The sequence below is a fragment of the Durio zibethinus genome, unplaced genomic scaffold (assembly GCF_047325235.1).
Source record: "Durio zibethinus cultivar Kanyao isolate XHJ-2024 unplaced genomic scaffold, ASM4732523v1 HiC_scaffold_388, whole genome shotgun sequence".
Lineage (NCBI taxonomy): Eukaryota > Viridiplantae > Streptophyta > Magnoliopsida > Malvales > Malvaceae > Durio > Durio zibethinus.
This window is the reverse complement of record NW_028323011.1, coordinates 307,501-322,500: the sequence shown is the minus strand read 5'-3', so window position 1 is coordinate 322,500 and position 15,000 is coordinate 307,501.

The following is a 15,000-nucleotide window of genomic DNA, read 5'->3' as shown; positions in this document are numbered from 1 at the left end:
CTTAGGCTTGGAATCTCGTCCTTGATGCCTAAGTCAGCCTAAAACACAAGCGTGCGGGCACTAGAACAAAGGGAAGGGCTGATTACGCAAGTTAAAGAGAAACAGGACAGAAAAACAGAATTCTGGAAATGCTCTTGTATTCACTGAAACAGAAGTGTTTGATGGTGTACAAATGAGGGTGGAGCAGCCCTCTATTTATAGTTGAGGCTCCAGCTACAACTTAATGGCAAATCCCTAAAATAAAGGCTACAATCATGGGATTACATTTAATCAAGATGCTGGTTCCTGATTTTCAGGGTCAACCAAATCTGCCAGGATGCTGATGCTGATCCTGCCTGGTTCCAGAAGCTTCCCTTGCGTATCCAGCACCTCGGGCCCTTCTGGATGTGGTGCGGGCAGCCCAAATGCCAGGCCTTGGTCTCATGAGTTGGCCTGCAAGATGGGCGGGCGTTTGGAGCTCGTTTGATAGGCTTTGCGCACTGATACCCGCCAGCACGCCTGGTCTGCGGGCCTTAGCTGCTGGCTCGCCTGCTGGTCTGGCTGATGTGCCTGGCGCGCCCGCCCAGGGCGTGACATTCTCCCCTACCTGATTGCGCAACGCCCTCGTTGCGTCTTCTGCATGGTACTGCCTGATCTGGTCCCCGAACTGCCATAAGTCCTCTGCTGGTTCCCAGCTCGCCTCACTGTCTGGAAGTCCCTTCCAGCGCACCAAGTACTCATGTCTTGGTTGATAGTTCTTCCGTCTCACTTCCCGGTCAGCCACAATGCTGTGGACCTCCTTCTCATATGAGGCCCTTGCTCCCAACGGTGCACGCTTTGACTCTGCCCGTCCTGGATCTCCCTCATCCTCATGGAACGGCTTGAGCATGCTCACATGGAACACCGGGTGTACCCTCGGCTTGGGTGGCATATCCAGCTTGTAGGCAACCTTGCCTACTCTCTTGACTACTCGGAAAGGTCCCTCATACCTCCGGACTAGGCCTTTGTGCAGCCCCCTGTGGCGCACAATGGGATGCAGCTTCACCAACACCAAGTCTCCAACCTGGAACTGCACATCCCGCCTCTTCTGGTCTGCCCACTTCTTCGACCTCTTGGCCGCCTTGTGTAGACAAACTCTGGCCAAGTCAGCTTGCTCCTGCCATGCCTTGGCAAACTTGTATGCTGCTGGATTTGGCCCTGTATAACCTGCAGCAATCGAACCGGGTGTTAGTGGTTGTTGCCCTGTCACAACCTCAAATGGGCTCTGGTTCGTTGCCTCGCTCCTTTGCAAGTTGTAGGAAAACTGCGCAATATCCAGTAGCTTTGGCCAGTCCCTTTGTGTGGCACTCACATAGTGCCTGAGGTAGACCTCCAGTAGTCCATTCACACGTTCTGTCTGCCCATCGGTCTGCGGATGCATGCTGGTGGAAAAGTTCAAGTCTGACCCCAACAGCTTGAACAACTCAGTCCAAAACCTGCCCGTGAAACGCCCGTCCCGATCACTAACAATGGTCCTCGGCACTCCCCAGTACTTCACCATGTTCTTCAGGAACAATCGAGCTGCCTCCTCGGCTGGGCACTCCTTGGTTGCTGGAATGAAGATTCCATATTTGGAAAACCTGTCCACCACTACCATGATGCTTCCAAACCCCTCTGTCTTGGGTAGACCGACTATAAAGTCCAGAGAAACACTCTCCCATGGTCGCTCTGGCACTGGCAATGGCTCCAAGAGACCCCCTGGTTTCTTGAGCTCCACCTTGTCCTGTTGGCACACAAGACAAGTCTTCACATAGGCCTCCACATCGTCCCTCATGTGCGGCCAGTAGTACCGGTCCTCGATCAGCGCCAAGGTACGGCTCACTCCTGGGTGTCCAGCCCACCTTGAATCATGACACTCTTGCAAAACTTCCTTGCGGAGCTTCCCGTGCTGCGGCACAAACAGTCTACTGCCCCTGGTGTACAACAACCCATCCTGCAACCAAAACCGCCTAGTCTTACCTTGCTGGGCGTACTCCATCAAAGCCTTGGCTGTAGGATCATGCGCAAGTCCCTCCTTGATGCGCGGCACCAGTGACCCCTCTGGTTGGCTAATGGCAGCAAGGTTAGCCTTTCTGCTCAGGGCGTCTGCCACTAGGTTCGCCCGCCCCGGCTTGTACTCCATCTGAAAATCAAATTCCGCAAGAAAATCTTGCCATCTCGCCTGCTTGGGGGACAGCTTCTTCTGCGTCTGGAAGTAGCTGGTTGCCACATTGTCCGTCCTCACCACGAACCTCGACCCCAACAGGTAATGGCGCCAAGTGCGCAAGCAGTGCACCACTGCAGTCATCTCCTTCTCTTGGACCGTGTACTTGCGTTCAGTCTCGTTCAGCTTCCTGCTCTCAAACGCGACTGGACGTCCCTCTTGCATCAACACGCCCCCTATGGCAAAGTCTGATGCATCCGTATGCACCTCATACGGTTTGGCATGGTCTGGCAAGGCCAAGACTGGCTCCTCGGTCACAGCCCGCTTCAACCTGTCAAAGGCTTCCTGGCACCCTGCGCTCCACTCCCATGCTCTCCCTTTCTTGAGCAAGTCAGTCAATGGCGTGGCTATTGCTGAGTGACCCTTGATGAAGCGCCTGTAGTAGTTAACCAGCCCAAGGAACGATCTCAACTCAGTGACCTTGGCTGGCGGTTGCCACTCCAGGATGGCATCTATCTTGCCTTCATCCATGCGTATCCTGCCACCTCCCACTATGTGGCCAAGGAATGGGATCTCCTGCTGGGCGAATAAGCACTTCTCCCTCTTGACAAACAGCTTGTGCGCCCGCAACACCTCGAACACCTGTCTCAAGTGGTCTACATGCTCTCCCAAAGTCTGGCTGTAGATCACAATGTCATCCAAATAAACCACAACAAATCGATCAAGGAATGACTGAAGTACCTTGTTCATAAGGGTGCAGAATGTTGCTGGGGCATTCGTGAGTCCGAAAGGCATCACCAAGAACTCATACGAACCATACCGCGTGACACATGCTGTCTTTTGCTCATCTCCCTCCGCGATCCTGACTTGATAATAGCCTGACCTCAAATCCAGCTTGGTGAACCACCTTGCGCTCCCAAGTTGATCGAACAAGTCCGCAATGAGTGGGATGGGGTACTTGTTCTTAATGGTCAGCTTGTTCAAAGCCCGGTAGTCTATGCACAGCCGCAACGACCCATCATGCTTGCGCTGGAATAGAACCGGTGCACCATAGGGTGCTTTTGATGGCCTGATGAAGCCAGCATCAACTAACTCCTTGAGCTGCTTCCTCAACTCCTCCAACTCTGGTGGAGACATTCGGTAAGGGGCTCTGGCTGGTGGCTTGGCCTCGGACACCAGCTCGATCTTGTGGTCCACCTCCCTCTTAGGTGGTAGCTTGCTAGGCAGCTTTGCGGGCATCACATCACTAAAGGTCTTCAGCACCTTTAGCACCTCCAAGGGTGACTCGGTCTCCTTCTCCCTTGGCTCATCATATTTCAGGGCTGCCAAGAAGGTGTCTTCTTGTCTACTTACCGCCTTGGCAAATTGGATGGCTGACACCACCCGTGACCCAACTCCAGACCCTCTCCTCAATGGTACAAGGCATTGGCACCGTGCATCCAAGATGCAAACACAATCGGCAAAAGGCACAAGGAGGGCGTTAATCCGAACAAGGAAATCCAACCCAATCACAAACTCATAGTCGTCAAGGGGTATTACCTCAATGGTCTCCTTGCCTTTCCAATCTCCAAGCTGTAACTCCACTCCCCGTGCTACTCCAATGGCTGGAACTTCCTTGGAGTTCACCGTCTTAATGGTACCAGTCCCTTTTTGCACCTTTAGTCTGAGCTTCCGGGCTCCATCACCTGAAATGAAAAGATGTGAGGCACCTGTGTCCACCAGTGCGCTCACCTTCTGACCCGCAACCATCAGATCCGCAAACATCAAGCCCTTTGGCTTGCGGCTCCCCTTACTCTGGACAGCATTGAGCACCAACGACCCAAGCTTTGCTGCCCCTGACTCTGGCTCCTCGTCAGACTCCCTGTCTACAGCAGCCAGCTTGCCCTTCTGCGGGCAATTGCGCGCTATGTGGCTCCCTCCACATAGGTAGCATGCTAGTGGTTCTCGGTCCCCCTTTGCTTTCCACTTGCCTGCTGATGGCTTCCTCTCGCCATCCTTGGTTGAACGGTCTCGGTCTCCATCCTTGGACTCCCGGTCACGGTCCTTCCCATTGGACTGCTTCTTCCGGTCCCTATCGTCCCTGCCCTTACCCTTGGGCTTGGTAGACTCGAACTTGTTCAGAGGCTTGAACTCTATCAACGCCTCGGCAGTGGTCATGGCTTTAGCCAAGTCATGAACTCCCCTCCTTTGTAGCTCATGCTTCACCCACGGCTTCAGCCCATCCATGAAAGCAAAGAATGCGTCCTTCTCGCCTAGATCCGAGATCTGTAGCATCAGTTCAGAGAATTTTTGAACATACTCTCTTATGTTCCCTTGCTGGCTCAACCTGCGCAACTTTGCCCGTGCCTCATCATCGGCATACTCCGGGTAAAATTGTTCTCTGAACTCTTTTTGGAACTCTGCCCAGGTTCCAATCTTGGCGTTCCCACGCCTGACATCATCACACCTGCGCCTCCACCACAATAAGGCTACATCAGTGAGATACATAGCAGCGGTGCTTACCTTTATCGCCTCGTCTTGCATGCCCATGGCCTGGAAATACTGCTCCATACCCCAAAGGTAATTGTCTACTTCCTTGGCCGCCCTAGTCCCCTTAAACTCCTTAGGCTTGGGGACATCCAATCTGGATCTGGACACTCCAGCAAACATGCCATTCCCAATGGCAGTCTTGCAAGTCACGAGCTCACTGGTAAGCTCCTCCATCCGCTGGCGCATGGCCTCCATGCCATGGCGCATGGCCTCCATGCCATCTCGCAAAGTCAGAACTTCCGCCTCCAAGGATTCATTCTTTTGGGTGATCGCATCCAGGCCATTGTTGAGAGCAGCTGCTAGCTCACTTTGGATCTCCTCCCCCATGGAGTCTAGCGATGCAATGTGAGTTTCTACTTCCTCCAGCTTCTCCCCCATGTCGCCTATGGTCACCTCCACCTTGGCCAGCCTACCGTCCATGGTAGACCAGATATCTCTAGAACAAGCTTTCTTGCCTCTTCCTCGCCCATGCTCCTGGGCCTCTGGTTGTTGGCTAGCAACGTCGCTTTGGGATGCCATCTCCTCAATCACGATCTAACCTGCACAACACAAACACGCAGAATCGAACTTGCTCTGATACCAACTGTCACGGGCTCCGACCTTAGACTCAGAATCCGTGCGGCCTTAGGCTTGGAATCTCGTCCTTGATGCCTAAGTCAGCCTAAAACACAAGCGTGCGGGCACTAGAACAAAGGGAAGGGCTGATTACGCAAGTTAAAGAGAAACAGGACAGAAAAACAGAATTCTGGAAATGCTCTTGTATTCACTGAAACAGAAGTGTTTGATGGTGTACAAATGAGGGTGGAGCAGCCCTCTATTTATAGTTGAGGCTCCAGCTACAACTTAATGGCAAATCCCTAAAATAAAGGCTACAATCATGGGATTACATTTAATCAAGATGCTGGTTCCTGATTTTCAGGGTCAACCAAATCTGCCAGGATGCTGATGCTGATCCTGCCTGGTTCCAGAAGCTTCCCTTGCGTATCCAGCACCTCGGGCCCTTCTGGATGTGGTGCGGGCAGCCCAAATGCCAGGCCTTGGTCTCATGAGTTGGCCTGCAAGATGGGCGGGCGTTTGGAGCTCGTTTGATAGGCTTTGCGCACTGATACCCGCCAGCACGCCTGGTCTGCGGGCCTTAGCTGCTGGCTCGCCTGCTGGTCTGGCTGATGTGCCTGGCGCGCCCGCCCCAGGGCCCAGCGTGTGTCGATGGTTATCGGGGCAACCGGCCGCACCAGGGCCCAGGGTCTGCCGATGGTGCTCGAGGCAACCGCCCGCACCAAGGCTCAGCATGTGCCGATTGTGATCGAGGCAACAACCCACACCAGGGCCCAGCTTGTGCCGATGGCGGTCGAGGCAAGTGCCCGTACCGAAGGGCAGCCTATGCCGATGATGGTCGATGCATGTGCCATCACCATGCGTCATCATGTGCCATTGATGGTCGAGGCCTTGGCCGAAGTTCGATTTTGAGCCACGGTGCCCATGCTTGGCTCCAGCATGTGCTGGTGCCGCATTTTTTTCACTCGGGACAGCATCGTCGGAGCATCGCCGGAGCATCGCCGGAGTACCGCCGGAGAACCTGACCGGCGGCATTGGGGTTCCGGCGATTGGGAGGGGGGCCGGGGGGGTGTGCGCACATGATGTGCGATGGGTGCTGGTACTTGGCCTTGTGTTGGCCCCCTATCCCTCATCAAACCTCTGAGAATTCACACCCCCTTAAAGAGCATTTGAGATTTTACAGGTTTGCTACCAGTAGCCGTTAAAGTGTCTGAAATGGGGACACTTTTTTCAAACGGTCACAAAATCTTCTCTACTTCGAGTTTTTAGCTGAATTTTTTTGTGCATGCCAACAAAAATAGAAGGATCATGCCTACAAAATTTGGGGCCAAAAATCCTTATAAAAAAATTTTAAAAAATCCCGAACCGCAAAAAGTTTCGAAAATCATGAAAAATAGAAAACGAGTCATCTTCCAACGAAACTTCACGTGAAGGCTTAGGGGACCATTGTATGAATTTACAAGCCATAAAAATGGCATTGGCACGGCAGAAATTTGAAGATGTGCCTAAACCCACCAGGGCCCAGCGTGTGCCGATGGTGCTCGAGGCAACCGCCCGCACCAGGGCCCAGCGTGTGCCGATGGTGCTCGAGGCAAGCGCCCGCACCAGGGCCCAGCGTGTGCCGACGGTGGTCGAGGCAACCGCCCGCACCAGGGCCGATAGTGTGCCGATGGTGCTCGAGGCAACCTGTCGCACCAGGGCCCAGCGTGTGCCGATGGTGATCGAGGCAACCTGCCGCACCAGGGCCCAGCGTGTGCCGATGCTGGTCGAGGCAAGCGCCCGCACCAGCGCCCAGCGTGTGCCGATGGTGCTCGAGGCAACCGACCGCACCAGGGCCCAGCGTGTGCCGATGGTGCTCGAGGCAACCTGTCGCACCAGGGCCCAGCGTGTGCCGATGGCGCTCGAGGCAAGCTCCCGCACCAGGGCCCAGCGTGTGCCGATGGTGCTCGAGGCAACCTGCCGCACCAGGGCCCAGCGTGTGCCGATGGTGCTCGAGGCAACCTGCCGCACCAGGGCCCAGCGTGTGCGGATGGTGCTCGAGGCAAGCGCCCGCACCAGGGCCCAGCGTGTGCCGATGGTGGTCGAGGCAACCGCCCGCACCAGGGCCCAGCGTGTGCCGATGGTGGTCGAGGCAACCTGCCGCACCATGGCCCAGCGTGTGCCGATGGTGCTCGAGGCAACCTGCCGCACCAGGGCCCAGCGTGTGCCGATGGTGCTCGAGGCAACCGACCGCACCAGGGCCCAGCGTGTGCCGATGGTGGTCGAGGCAACCGCCCGCACCAGGGCCCAGCGTGTGCCGATGGTGGTCGAGGCTGCCGATGATGGTCGAGGCAACCTGCCGCACCAGGGCCCAGCGTGTGCCGATGGTGCTCGAGGCAACCGACCGCACCAGGGCCGAGCGTGTGCCGATGGTGCTCGAGGCAAGCGCCCGCACCAGGGCCCAGCGTGTGCCGATGGTGGTCGAGGCAACCTGCCGCACCAGGGCCCAGCGTGTGCCGATGGTGGTCGAGGCAAGCGCCCGCACCAGGGCCCAGCGTGTGCCGATGGTGGTCGAGGCAACCTGCCGCACCAGGGCCCAGCGTGTGCCGATGGTGCTCGAGGCAACCGACCGCACCAGGGCGGAGCGTGTGCCGATGGTGGTCGAGGCAAGCGCCCGCACCAGGGCCCAGCGTGTGCCGATGGTGGTCGAGGCAACCTGCCGCACCAGGGCCCAGCGTGTGCCGATGGTGCTCGAGGCAACCGACCGCACCAGGGCCCAGCGTGTGCCGATGGTGGTCGAGGCTGCCGATGGTCGTCGAGGCAACCTGCCGCACCAGGGCCCAGCGTGTGCCGATGGTGCTCGAGGCAACCGACCGCACCAGGGCCGAGCGTGTGCTGATGGTGCTCGAGGCAAGCTGCCGCACCAGGGCCCAGCGTGTGCCGATGGTGGTCGAGGCAACCGCCCGCACCAGGGCCCAGCGTGTGCCGATGGTGATCGAGGCAACCGACCGCACCAGGGCCCAGCGTGTGCCGATGGTGCTCGAGGCAACCTGCCGCACCAGGGCCCAGCGTGTGCCGATGGTGGTCGAGGCAACCTGCCGCACCAGGGCCCACCGTGTGCCGATGGTGGTCGAGGCAAGCGCCCGCACCAGGGCCCAGCGTGTGCCGATGGTGGTCGAGGCAACCGACCGCACCAGGGCCCAGCGTGTGCCGATGGTGCTCGAGGCAACCTGCCGCACCAGGGCCCAGCGTGTGCCGATGGTGGTCGAGGCAAGCGCCCGCACCAGGGCCCAGCGTGTGCCGATGGTGGTCGAGGCAAGCGCCCGCACCAGGGCCCAGCGTGTGCCGATGGTGGTCGAGGCAACCGACCGCACCAGGGCCGAGCGTGTGCCGATGGTGGTCGAGGCAAGCGCCCGCACCAGGGCCCAGCGTGTGCCGATGGTGGTCGAGGCAACCTGTCGCACCAGGGCCCAGCGTGTGCCGATGGTGGTCGAGGCAAGCGCCCGCACCAGGGCCCAACGTGTGCCGATGGTGCTGGGGGCAACCGCCCGCACCAGGGCCCAGCGTGTGCCGATGGTGATCGAGGCAGGCGCCCGCACCAGGGCCCAGCGTGTGCCGATGGTGGTCGAGGCAAGCGCCCGTGTCACGCCCTGGGCGGGCGCGCCAGGCACATCAGCCAGACCAGCAGGCGAGCCAGCAGCTAAGGCCCGCAGACCAGGCGTGCTGGCGGGTATCAGTGCGCAAAGCCTATCAAACGAGCTCCAAACGCCCGCCCATCTTGCAGGCCAACTCATGAGACCAAGGCCTGGCATTTGGGCTGCCCGCACCACATCCAGAAGGGCCCGAGGTGCTGGATACGCAAGGGAAGCTTCTGGAACCAGGCAGGATCAGCATCAGCATCCTGGCAGATTTGGTTGACCCTGAAAATCAGGAACCAGCATCTTGATTAAATGTAATCCCATGATTGTAGCCTTTATTTTAGGGATTTGCCATTAAGTTGTAGCTGGAGCCTCAACTATAAATAGAGGGCTGCTCCACCCTCATTTGTACACCATCAAACACTTCTGTTTCAGTGAATACAAGAGCATTTCCAGAATTCTGTTTTTCTGTCCTGTTTCTCTTTAACTTGCGTAATCAGCCCTTCCCTTTGTTCTAGTGCCCGCACGCTTGTGTTTTAGGCTGACTTAGGCATCAAGGACGAGATTCCAAGCCTAAGGCCGCACGGATTCTGAGTCTAAGGTCGGAGCCCGTGACAGTTGGTATCAGAGCAAGTTCGATTCTGCGTGTTTGTGTTGTGCAGGTTAGATCGTGATTGAGGAGATGGCATCCCAAAGCGACGTTGCTAGCCAACAACCAGAGGCCCAGGAGCATGGGCGAGGAAGAGGCAAGAAAGCTTGTTCTAGAGATATCTGGTCTACCATGGACGGTAGGCTGGCCAAGGTGGAGGTGACCATAGGCGACATGGGGGAGAAGCTGGAGGAAGTAGAAACTCACATTGCATCGCTAGACTCCATGGGGGAGGAGATCCAAAGTGAGCTAGCAGCTGCTCTCAACAATGGCCTGGATGAGATCACCCGAAAGAATGAATCCTTGGAGGCGGAAGTTCTGACTTTGCGAGATGGCATGGAGGCCATGCGCCATGGCATGGAGGCCATGCGCCAGCGGATGGAGGAGCTTACCAGTGAGCTCGTTACTTGCAAGACTGCCATTGGGAATGGCATGTTTGCTGGAGTGTCCAGATCCAGATTGGATGTCCCCAAGCCTAAGGAGTTTAAGGGGACTAGGGCGGCCAAAGAAGTAGACAACTACCTTTGGGGTATGGAGCAGTACTTCCAGGCCATGGGCATGCAAGACGAGGCGATAAAGGTAAGCACCGCTGCTATGTATCTCACTGATGTAGCCTTATTGTGGTGGAGGCGCAGGTGTGATGATGTCAGGCGTGGGAACGCCAAGATTGGAACCTGGGCAGAGTTCCAAAAAGAGTTCAGAGAACAATTTTACCCGGAGTATGCCGATGATGAGGCACGGGCAAAGTTGCGCAGGTTGAGCCAGCAAGGGAACATAAGAGAGTATGTTCAAAAATTCTCTGAACTGATGCTACAGATCTCGAATCTAGGCGAGAAGGACGCATTCTTTGCTTTCATGGATTGGCTGAAGCCGTGGGTGAAGCATGAGCTACAAAGGAGGGGAGTTCATGACTTGGCTAAAGCCATGACCACTGCCGAGGCGTTGATAGAGTTCAAGCCTCTGAACAAGTTCGAGTCTACCAAGCCCAAGGGTAAGGGCAGGGACGATAGGGACCGGAAGAAGCAGTCCAATGGGAAGGACCGTGACCGGGAGTCCAAGGATGGAGACCGAGACCGTTCAACCAAGGATGGCGAGAGGAAGCCATCAGCAGGCAAGTGGAAAGCAAAGGGGGACCGAGAACCACTAGCATGCTACCTATGTGGAGGGAGCCACATAGCGCGCAATTGCCCGCAGAAGGGCAAGCTGGCTGCTGTAGACAGGGAGTCTGACGAGGAGCCAGAGTCAGGGGCAGCAAAGCTTGGGTCGTTGGTGCTCAATGCTGTCCAGAGTAAGGGGAGCCGCAAGCCAAAGGGCTTGATGTTTGCGGATCTGATGGTTGCGGGTCAGAAGGTGAGCGCACTGGTGGACACAGGTGCCTCACATCTTTTCATTTCAGGTGATGGAGCCCGGAAACTCAGACTAAAGGTGCAAAAAGGGACTGGTACCATTAAGACGGTGAACTCCAAGGAAGTTCCAGCCATTGGAGTAGCACGGGGAGTGGAGTTACAGCTTGGAGATTGGAAAGGCAAGGAGACCATTGAGGTAATACCCCTTGACGACTATGAGTTTGTGATTGGGTTGGATTTCCTTGTTCGGATTAACGCCCTCCTTGTGCCTTTTGCCGATTGTGTTTGCATCTTGGATGCACGGTGCCAATGCCTTGTACCATTGAGGAGAGGGTCTGGAGTTGGGTCACGGGTGGTGTCAGCCATCCAATTTGCCAAGGCGGTAAGTAGACAAGAAGACACCTTCTTGGCAGCCCTGAAATATGATGAGCCAAGGGAGAAGGAGACCGAGTCACCCTTGGAGGTGCTAAAGGTGCTGAAGACCTTTAGTGATGTGATGCCCGCAAAGCTGCCTAGCAAGCTACCACCTAAGAGGGAGGTGGACCACAAGATCGAGCTGGTGTCCGAGGCCAAGCCACCAGCCAGAGCCCCTTACCGAATGTCTCCACCAGAGTTGGAGGAGTTGAGGAAGCAGCTCAAGGAGTTAGTTGATGCTGGCTTCATCAGGCCATCAAAAGCACCCTATGGTGCACCGGTTCTATTCCAGCGCAAGCATGATGGGTCGTTGCGGCTGTGCATAGACTACCGGGCTTTGAACAAGCTGACCATTAAGAACAAGTACCCCATCCCACTCATTGCGGACTTGTTCGATCAACTTGGGAGCGCAAGGTGGTTCACCAAGCTGGATTTGAGGTCAGGCTATTATCAAGTCAGGATCGCGGAGGGAGATGAGCAAAAGACAGCATGTGTCACGCGGTATGGTTCGTATGAGTTCTTGGTGATGCCTTTCGGACTCACGAATGCCCCAGCAACATTCTGCACCCTTATGAACAAGGTACTTCAGTCATTCCTTGATCGGTTTGTTGTGGTTTATTTGGATGACATTGTGATCTACAGCCAGACTTTGGGAGAGCATGTAGACCACTTGAGACAGGTGTTCGAGGTGTTGCGGGCGCACAAGCTGTTTGTCAAGAGGGAGAAGTGCTCATTCGCCCAGCAGGAGATCCCATTCCTTGGCCACATAGTGGGAGGTGGCAGGATACGCATGGATGAAGGCAAGATAGATGCCATCCTGGAGTGGCAACCGCCAGCCAAGGTCACTGAGTTGAGATCGTTCCTTGGGCTGGTTAACTACTACAGGTGCTTCATCAAGGGTCACTCAGCAATAGCCACGCCATTGACTGACTTGCTCAAGAAAGGGAGAGCATGGGAGTGGAGCGCAGGGTGCCAGGAAGCCTTTGACAGGTTGAAGCGGGCTGTGACCGAGGAGCCAGTCTTGGCCTTGCCAGACCATGCCAAACCGTATGAGGTGCATACGGATGCATCAGACTTTGCCATAGGGGGCGTGTTGATGCAAGAGGGACGTCCAGTCGCGTTTGAGAGCAGGAAGCTGAACGAGACTGAACGCAAGTACACGGTCCAAGAGAAGGAGATGACTGCAGTGGTGCACTGCTTGCGCACTTGGCGCCATTACCTGTTGGGGTCGAGGTTCGTGGTGAGGACGGACAATGTGGCAACCAGCTACTTCCAGACGCAGAAGAAGCTGTCCCCCAAGCAGGCGAGATGGCAAGATTTTCTTGCGGAATTTGATTTTCAGATGGAGTACAAGCCGGGGCGGGCGAACCTAGTGGCAGACGCCCTGAGCAGAAAGGCTAACCTTGCTGCCATTAGCCAACCAGAGGGGTCACTGGTGCCGCGCATCAAGGAGGGACTTGCGCATGATCCTACAGCCAAGGCTTTGATGGAGTACGCCCAGCAAGGTAAGACTAGGCGGTTTTGGTTGCAGAATGGGTTGCTGTACACCAGGGGCAGTAGACTGTTTGTGCCGCAGCACGGGAAGCTCCGCAAGGAAGTTTTGCAAGAGTGTCATGATTCAAGGTGGGCTGGACACCCAGGAGTGAGCCGCACCTTGGCGCTGATCGAGGACCGGTACTACTGGCCGCACATGAGGGACGATGTGGAGGCCTATGTGAAGACTTGTCTTGTGTGCCAACAGGACAAGGTGGAGCTCAAGAAACCAGGGGGTCTCTTGGAGCCATTGCCAGTGCCAGAGCGACCATGGGAGAGTGTTTCTCTGGACTTTATAGTCGGTCTACCCAAGACAGAGGGGTTTGGAAGCATCATGGTAGTGGTGGACAGGTTTTCCAAATATGGAATCTTCATTCCAGCAACCAAGGAGTGCCCAGCCGAGGAGGCAGCTCGATTGTTCCTGAAGAACATGGTGAAGTACTGGGGAGTGCCGAGGACCATTGTTAGTGATCGGGACGGGCGTTTCACGGGCAGGTTCTGGACTGAGTTGTTCAAGCTGTTGGGGTCAGACTTGAACTTTTCCACCAGCATGCATCCGCAGACCGATGGGCAGACAGAACGTGTGAATGGACTACTGGAGGTCTACCTCAGGCACTATGTGAGTGCCACACAAAGGGACTGGCCAAAGCTACTGGATATTGCGCAGTTTTCCTACAACTTGCAAAGGAGCGAGGCAACGAACCAGAGCCCATTTGAGGTTGTGACAGGGCAACAACCACTAACACCCGGTTCGATTGCTGCAGGTTATACAGGGCCAAATCCAGCAGCATACAAGTTTGCCAAGGCATGGCAGGAGCAAGCTGACTTGGCCAGAGTTTGTCTACACAAGGCGGCCAAGAGGTCGAAGAAGTGGGCAGACCAGAAGAGGCGGGATGTGCAGTTCCAGGTTGGAGACTTGGTGTTGGTGAAGCTGCATCCCATTGTGCGCCACAGGGGGCTGCACAAAGGCCTAGTCCGGAGGTATGAGGGACCTTTCCGAGTAGTCAAGAGAGTAGGCAAGGTTGCCTACAAGCTGGATATGCCACCCAAGCCGAGGGTACACCCGGTGTTCCATGTGAGCATGCTCAAGCCGTTCCATGAGGATGAGGGAGATCCAGGACGGGCAGAGTCAAAGCGTGCACCGTTGGGAGCAAGGGCCTCATATGAGAAGGAGGTCCACAGCATTATGGCTGACCGGGAAGTGAGATGGAAGAACTATCAACCAAGACATGAGTACTTGGTGCGCTGGAAGGGACTTCCAGACAGTGAGGCGAGCTGGGAACCAGCAGAGGACTTATGGCAGTTCGGGGACCAGATCAGGCAGTACCATGCAGAAGACGCAACGAGGGCGTTGCGCAATCAGGTGGGGGAGAATGTCACGCCCTGGGCGGGCGCGCCAGGCACATCAGCCAGACCAGCAGGCGAGCCAGCAGCTAAGGCCCGCAGACCAGGCGTGTTGGCGGGTATCAGTGCGCAAAGCCTATCAAACGAGCTCCAAACGCCCGCCCATCTTGCAGGCCAACTCATGAGACCAAGGCCTGGCATTTGGGCTGCCCGCACCACATCCAGAAGGGCCCGAGGTGCTGGATACGCAAGGGAAGCTTCTGGAACCAGGCAGGATCAGCATCAGCATCCTGGCAGATTTGGTTGACCCTGAAAATCAGGAACCAGCATCTTGATTAAATGTAATCCCATGATTGTAGCCTTTATTTTAGGGATTTGCCATTAAGTTGTAGCTGGAGCCTCAACTATAAATAGAGGGCTGCTCCACCCTCATTTGTACACCATCAAACACTTCTGTTTCAGTGAATACAAGAGCATTTCCAGAATTCTGTTTTTCTGTCCTGTTTCTCTTTAACTTGCGTAATCAGCCCTTCCCTTTGTTCTAGTGCCCGCACGCTTGTGTTTTAGGCTGACTTAGGCATCAAGGACGAGATTCCAAGCCTAAGGCCGCACGGATTCTGAGTCTAAGGTCGGAGCCCGTGACACCCGCACCAGTGCCCAGCGTGTGCCGATGGTGGTCGAGGCAAGCGCCCGCACCAGGGCCCAGCTTTTGCCGATGGTGATCGAGGCAACCGGCCGCTCCAGGGCCCAGCGTGTGCCGATGGTTATCGGGGCAACCGGCCGCACCAGGGCCCAGGGTCTGCCGGTGGTGCTCGAGGCAACCGCCCGCACCAAGGCTCAGCATGTGCCGCT